Source organism: Paramisgurnus dabryanus, chromosome 13 (assembly GCF_030506205.2).
Source record: "Paramisgurnus dabryanus chromosome 13, PD_genome_1.1, whole genome shotgun sequence".
NCBI lineage: Eukaryota > Metazoa > Chordata > Actinopteri > Cypriniformes > Cobitidae > Paramisgurnus > Paramisgurnus dabryanus.
The window spans coordinates 26150514-26158267 of record NC_133349.1 but is presented as its reverse complement, the minus strand read 5'-3'; positions in this window follow the sequence as shown (position 1 = coordinate 26158267).

The window sequence follows — 7754 nt, the reverse complement described above, 5'->3', positions numbered from 1 at the left end:
ACATAAACAAATAATTTAGGGTTTGTTCTGTTCACAGTCATAGCTCTAATACAGTATAAATATGAACCCTGAACGAGCAACTTGAATCAAACTCGTGTACAATTCGACGTACCAATCTTATTAAAGGTCGAAAAGTGATTTAGTTAAGAGCAGTGAGAGATTTTCTCTCAATGCTGTTTGATTAACACGAGTGACAGACAGGAGCAAAATTAGGTGACTTCCCCTTTAAGACCGAAGTCCGGATCTAATATACTGTTAACACATGCGTTTTCTCTTTTAGCCATTTACATTCTCTTAAGACCTAAATTGTCGTGTTTATGAGGAAACTTATGTCACGGGGTGACGATCTTTCAGGGCGGAACCAAAAGTTGAGGAAGTTTTGGTTCCGCCCGGATGTTTCCGTCCAGACCGGAAAACGGAAACACCGGACATCCGGCAGATTCACGGAGGCTGTAATCAGCCGATTGGGCACAGCTGTGCCTAGTTGAAGAGATCGCCTGGCAATTGGATGATTACAGTACAGAGAGGAGTATATAAAGCACAGTTAGAACACAGTTAGAGGTGCTTAGTGTGTGCTGGGAAACGGAGCTGTGCTCATTGTTGGACGTGGTGGCTGTCTGTGGTTCTCTCCCTCTCTCGTTGCAGTCTTGATTGTGGATCTACTGGAGTAAACAGGAAAATCCTATGGGTAACAAGGAACTTGTTCTAACCAATATTGAAGGAGTAAAGCAGGAAGAAAATTGACCTTCTGGTACAACGTAAACAAAGGCCATTCGCCGTGAGTATACCCTTTTTGTGTGGAGTAACTGGCCAAAGTTAACTTGTGTAACTATTGGAAACCTCCAGGAGAAGGAGGGCGGCCCTACCCCTATAAGAGTGTGGTGGGCGAGCCGTTAGAAGTATAACTTCAAACAGCCACCGCAACGAGACTTATTGTGGTCGTATTTCCCACCGCCTTATCGTAGCCCAAGCGCAGTGGAGGACACCGGGCGCTTCCCTTGTTGTGGTGCACTTATAGTGTGGTGAGTGAGACTGTGTATTAAATCTTTTTCACGTTTGGAGTGGTGCTGTGTATATTGCTGTGGGTTGCTGTGTGTCTTGTAGACGAAGCCCCGCATCATCCATTTTCTTCCACTGGGCAGAGGACGGAGAGGCCAACGACTACAGAAATCACTGTTACTATAAGTAGTGTGCTGTTGGAGTGCGAAGGGACGCAGACTAAGAGCTGTCCGTGACCGTGAGTAAACCATTGGAAAACATTTCGTGGTGTGAACTTACCTGTGTCTGTTTTCGTCGCAGAGTTAGAGGCGAAAGGGTCCGCCGCCCCGTGGTCTCTACGAAAAGGGCGCCCCCGTCTAGGAATCGATCGGCCTAAGGGCATTGGAGATAGGGCAACGCTCGACCCGGTGAGGTGGTGTGTGACCTTCGCCCCTCTGTTGACCTACGGAGGAGAACCATACCTACCCAGAAAGCTGTAAACAGCAGAGCCGCGGCCGCCTGTGGAGAGAGAGCAGAACGAGAGTGAATCATTGAAGAGCAAACTGTGAACGTGATACCTACCCAGAAAGCTGTAAACAGCAGAGCCGGTGAGAAATACTCGAAGTCTCAGTGACAGTGTCTTTGTGTTCTAGCGGCCACCTGTGGAGAGAGAGCAGAACGAGAGTGAATCATTGAAGAGCAAACTGTGAACGTGATACCTACCCCGAAAGCTGTAAACAGCAGAGCCGGTGAGAATTACTCGAAGTCTCAGCAACAGTGTCTTTGTGTTCTAGCGGCCACCTGTGGAGAGAGAGCAGAACGAGAGTGAATCATTGAAGAGCAAACTGTGAACGTGATACCTACCCCGAAAGCTGTAAACAGCAGAGCCGGTGAGAATTACTCGAAGTCTCAGCAACAGTGTCTTTGTGTTCTAGCGGCCACCTGTGGAGAGAGAGCAGAACGAGAGTGAATCATTGAAGAGCAAACTGAGAACCATACCTACCCAGAAAGCTGTAAACAGCAGAGCCGGTGAGAATTACTCGAAGTCCCAGTAACAGTGTCTTTGTGTTCTAGCGGCCACCTGTGGAGAGAGAGCAGAAACGAGAGTGAATCACTGAAGAGCAGACTGTGAACGTGATACTTACCCAGAGAGCTGTAAGCAGCAGAACCGGTGAGCAATACCCGAAGTCCAAGTAACAGTGTCATTTGTGTCCTAGTGGCCGCCTGTGGAGAGCAGGGAGAAATAATTGGAGAACAGACTGTGTAACGTGATACCCACCCAGAGAGCTGCAAGCAGCAGAGCCGGTGAGAGACACCTCAAGTGCAAGCTAACAGTGCTTTTGTGTAGCAGTGACTATCTGTGGGGCATAAGGGGAACGTGGACGGACGTACGACAGGGAACGTAAAGGCACGTGGGGCGAGGACCCCCTGCCGGCCCGAGGAAAGGTACACCGACAGTGGAGATCTTCCTTACCAGTCACACCAAAATTATTCTGCCTCCAGGACGGAAGAAGGAGGGCGCCACGGTTAGTAGGGTCCAGGCTGGAGCCTGACGTTTCCCGTTCTCCCCCAGCTTATGGTGGTTGGCACCCTTGCTGCCCTGGGCCTGTCTGCCGTGGCTGCAGTCTCCCTGGAGGGAGAAGAAGAGGCATATTAGTTTTAATTTCCCCTTTCCCCAAATTCCCAGTTCTTTTAAATATTTAAACTAAATAAAGCTTGTTTTAAATTTTACTTACCTGTTCCCGTGTTTGTCTGGTCATTGGGTTGGCTTTGGGGACCTCCTCGAGGTGGGAGTTGCAAAGGGGCGTGGCTTTAGTCTTAAACAGCCAGCCCCCGGTGGTGACAGATTTTGGCGTAGTCGGCAGGGCCCCACCTCGAGTTGAGTAACCAAGGTCACCCAATGACTGACAACGCGGGGCCTGCAGCCCCACCCCGTGCCACATCTATTATCATGGGAAGCCCATGGATCCAGAAATATGGAGGAGCAGAGTCGGAGGTACGACTGACCGAATGGAAGGCCCAATTAGAGTACTTGGCCGACTTGCAGGGCCTTAGCGCCGCTCAGCGGCTCCAGTTTGTGTTGAACTCCCTAGAGGGAGAAGCACGGCGAGAGGTACAAGCCGCCCCCGAAGCAATCCGAGCCACCGCCCAGACTGTGTTCCAGTTCCTTACTGAACAATATGGCGACCATACCCCCGTAGCTGTCCTCCGTTCACAATTTTTTAATTGTAAGCAAGGCCCCCGACAACCTATTAGAGCTTTTGCCCTCAGGCTGCGAGAGCAGTTCACTCGCCTGCAGGCCCGACGAGACCATGGGCTAGGAGACGGAGAGACCTTGTTACGCGACCAGTTCCTCCTGGGGATGAAAGAGGGCCCCGTGAGACAAAGTCTGAGGGTCCAGTTTCGACGGGACTCCGGGCTTACCTTTGAGGACCTAAAGAAGGAGGCACTGGCCTTGGAAGGTGATGAGGTCGAAGTAAGTGAAACCCCTGTATGTGCAGCCGTAAGTGGGAACACCGCAGCACCACCTGAACACGCAGATTGGAAGCAAGCCCTCAGAGTAGAATTGTTGAAAGATGTCCGAGAGCAGATGTCGGAACTATCTAAGACTCTTCTGGGAGAACTTCGTCAAGGTAGGGCGCAAGAGGAACCGAGGCCGGCACCCCGAGAGCGAGTCTACTCTGAGAGGGGCCGAGAGCCACCAGGGCGCCCAAACCGTTTTAACCGGCCCCGCTTTGAGTGGGATGACCAAGGGCGGCCAATCTGCAATCGTTGTGGGGAACCAGGGCATTATAGCCGTCAGTGTGGGCCTCGCAGGGCATCGGAGGGGGGTTTTTAGGACGACCGGCCACAGTGGGTCGTGTGGCCGGGACCCCTCGAGGAGACCCGGAAAGACGTGATAATTCAAGAGGCCAGATGGTGGGGCATAGCCCAATGGCGGAGGTGAAGGTATGTGGCAAGACGGTACAGTGCCTGGTAGATACAGGCTCTCAAGTGACATTGTTTGCCGAAAGTCTCTCGCAGGAAGTATTCGGGAAGCAGAGAACCCAAGGAGGAGAGGCCCCCTGGCTGACGTTGCGGGGCGCCAACGGCTTAGAGATTCCTTACATTGGCTATCGGCTGACGGACTTAGAAGTGCACGGGGTGTTAGTTCCCCAAAAAGGGGTGATCATCGTGGAAGACAGGTGTTTGGGAGTCCACCGAGCCCTACTAGGGATGAATGTGCTCTCCGAGTGTTGGGAGGAGTTATTTCGGGCTAAGCCCGGCCCTAGGATCTCCCCTGTTGAGAGGCCCCTATGGGAGCGAGTGGTCGCCGACTGTCGTCGGGTCCAGATGACCCAGGTCCGTAGAAGCCGGGAAGAGGTAGGAAGAGTGATGTGTCGCTATGCTTTATCTATCCCCCCTAGGAGTGAGGCCATGGTGTGGGTGAGAGTGGCCCCCCGAGGAGTTGGCCCCGAAGAGTGGGTATTGGTTGAACCCCACGCTGATTGCCCCCAAGTGGAAGTAGCACGAGGCCTAGCGGCGGTCCACCGGGGGAGGGTCCCTGTAAAGGTTCGAAATGACCACCCCTACCCAGTGCACTTACACCGACACCAGCGGCTGGCCCGACTCACGGGGGTTGCACCCCATCAGGTGAGGGAAGAGAGAGATGTTAGTTTCCGCCAGGTGTGCCCCACTGTCATCGAGGTGGCCCTGACGCAGATGGAAGCCCCCTCAAACAACGGGGAGAGGGACATGCCGAGACACCTGGCAGGTGAGTCCCTGCAAGGGGAAAAGCTGGAACAGGCGCAAGCACAACGACTCCAAGCCCTCCTTCAGAAATGGCAACATGTGTTTGCAAGACACGAGGAGGATTACGGATGCACTAAGGTGGTAGAACATCATATTCCGACTGGAGATGCAGGACCCAGCAGGGAGAGGTACCGGCCGATCCCACCCACTTTATATACAGAGGTACGCTCTCTATTGCAGGGCATGCTGGGGCGGGGCATCGTCCGAGAAAGCAGTAGCCCATGGGCAGCCCCCATCGTACTGGTGCAGAAGAAGTCGGGAGCTTGGAGGTTTTGTGTGGACTATCGTAAGCTCAACCTGGTGACTAAGAAAGACGCTTTTCCCCTACCCCGGATCGAAGACTCCCTTGCGGGTCTCACGCGGTCTGCATGGTACTCCACTCTGGATCTGGCCAGTGGGTATTGGCAGGTGCCAGTGGCCGAGGCCGATAGGGAGAAGACCGCTTTCACGACCCCGTTTGGACTATTCGAGTGGGAACGGATGCCCTTCGGGCTCTGCAACGCCCCAGCCACGTTCCAACGTCTGATGCAGCGCTGTTTGGGAGGTCAGTTAATGGAGTCAGTCTTGGTATATCTAGATGATGTAATTGTGTACTCCCCAGATTTCGATTCCCACCTCCGGCACCTCGAAGAGGTTTTCCAGGCAATGGAGAAATATGGGCTGAAGTTGCAACCCGATAAATGCCATCTGTTGAGGCGAGAGGTCCAGTTCCTGGGTCACGTGGTCAGCGCTGCTGGGGTGGCTGTAGACCCTGGGAAAGTCTCTGCAGTAAGAGATTGGAGTGCGCCCAAGACTGTGAGGCAAGTACGTTCATTTCTGGGGTTTGTGGGATACTACAGACGGTTCATAAAAGATTTTTCCAAGATCGCTAAGCCACTTAACCAGCTGCTGGTCGGTACAGGGCGGAACCGGGGACGGGGATCACCCCCGATTGACTGGGATGAGTCCTGTGAGGGGGCATTTCAGAGATTGAAACAGGAATTGTTACAGGCTCCTATCTTAGCCTATGCAGACTTTACTCAACCATTTATCTTGTATACAGACGCTAGCAACCTGGGGTTGGGGGCGGTCTTGGCCCAACGACAAGCGGGAACAGAACGGGTGATTGCCTACGCAAGCCGAAGCCTCCACCCAGCTGAGAAGAACGATGCAAACTACAGCTCATTTAAACTGGAACTGCTGGCCCTGAAGTGGGCCCTGAGCGAGAAGTTTAAGGACTACCTCTGGGGTGCTAAGGTAACGGTGATTACAGACAATAATCCTTTGGTACATTTACAGACAGCGAAGTTGGGAGCTGTGGAGCAGCGCTGGGTGGCACAACTTGCCAATTTCGAGTATCAACTGCAATATCGGCCTGGGCGAGAACACACGAACGCGGACGCCTTGTCCCGATTGCCAGAGGCGGACAACCCCGGTTGCCGGGGAGGCAAGGAAGAAGTAAGCCAGAGGGAGGGCTATCTGATAGGGGCCGTGGAGGCCCCCGGAGGCCAGCAGGAGGCGGTACCGGAGAATTGGGGCTGGGACCCCTGTCGGTGGAAAACAAGGCAGGCCCAGGATCAGGATGTGTGTCAGGTAAAGATGTGGGTGGAGCAGGGCCGACGGCCAACAGCGTCTGAGAGGCTGACTCAAACAGAGACGGGAAAAAGACTGCTAGGACAGTGGGACAAGTTGGAACTACAGGAAGGGGTGCTTTGCCGGAAGGTTAGTGACCCGAAGCTGGACGAAGAGGTGCGCCAGATCGTGGTGCCCGCCGATCAAGCGGCAGCCTTGGTGTCCGCCTACCATGATCAGCTGGGGCACCAGGGACAGGAACGGACAGTATCGTTGCTGCGCAGGTTTTTCTACTGGCCGGGGCTGGAAGTGTCAGTACGTAGCTTGGTCCAAGCTTGCCCCAGGTGCATGTTATTTAAATCTCGACGAGAGGCTCGAGCGCCGATGGTGCCCATACATGCCAAAGCCCCCCTCCACATCATGGCGATGGATTTCCTGACACTGGGCCGGCCACAGGACCGCTATCCGAACATCTTAGTAATCACCGACCTGTTTACAAAATACGCATGGGCAGTTCCCACCCTTGATCAGACGGCAAACACCACCGCAACGGCTCTATGGCGGCACGTCTTCCAAACGTTCGGATGTCCCGAGTTCCTGCACTCAGACCAAGGGGCAAATTTCGAATCAAAGGTGATCCGAGAATTATGCCAGCTGTATGGGTGCACGAAGACCCATACGACGTCGTATCACCCTCAAGGAAATGGCTGTTGTGAGAGGTTTAATCAGACCCTGTTGGGGCTCCTAGGGACCCTGGACCAACGGAAGCAGAGCGATTGGGTGAGTGCTCTACCGAATCTTTTGCAAGCTTATAATAACAGCGTTCATAGTACGACGGGGTATGCCCCCACTTATCTGATGTTCGGCAGACATGTGCGGATGCCCACGGACCTGGTCTTGGGAGTGGCCGCTGGCCAAGAGGAAGGGAGCGTGACGGAATGGGCGGGGCGCCACCACCAACGGCTACACTTTGCTTACGAGCAGGTATCCCAGAAGATACGGGCTACAGGGGAAAAGAACAAGCGGCTGTACGACCGGACGGCCCGGGACGCCCCCTTGTTACCAGGAGAGAGAGTCTTGGTACGAGACAATCGGCGGCAAGGCAAAGGAAAGCTGAGTGACCGTTGGCAGCCCACCCCGTACGTAGTCTGCAGGCAACAGAGGCCGGGACAGCCGGTGTATACCATCCGGCCGGAAGGAAAGGCCGGTCCGGAACGTGTGGTGCACCGAAACATGATTCGCCCTTGCCCAAATTATCCCGAGGTCGCGAAGGAGGTAGTGGCAGAACCGGCACCGACGGGCCCCTGGATGGAAGGATGGGCTGTGGTACCAGGCCTACCCGTGGCAGCACCACCCCCGGCCGCCCCAGGAGAGCCAGAGCTAGCACCTGAGCCAGTTCAACCCCCGGCCGCCCAGAGACAACCAGAGCCAGT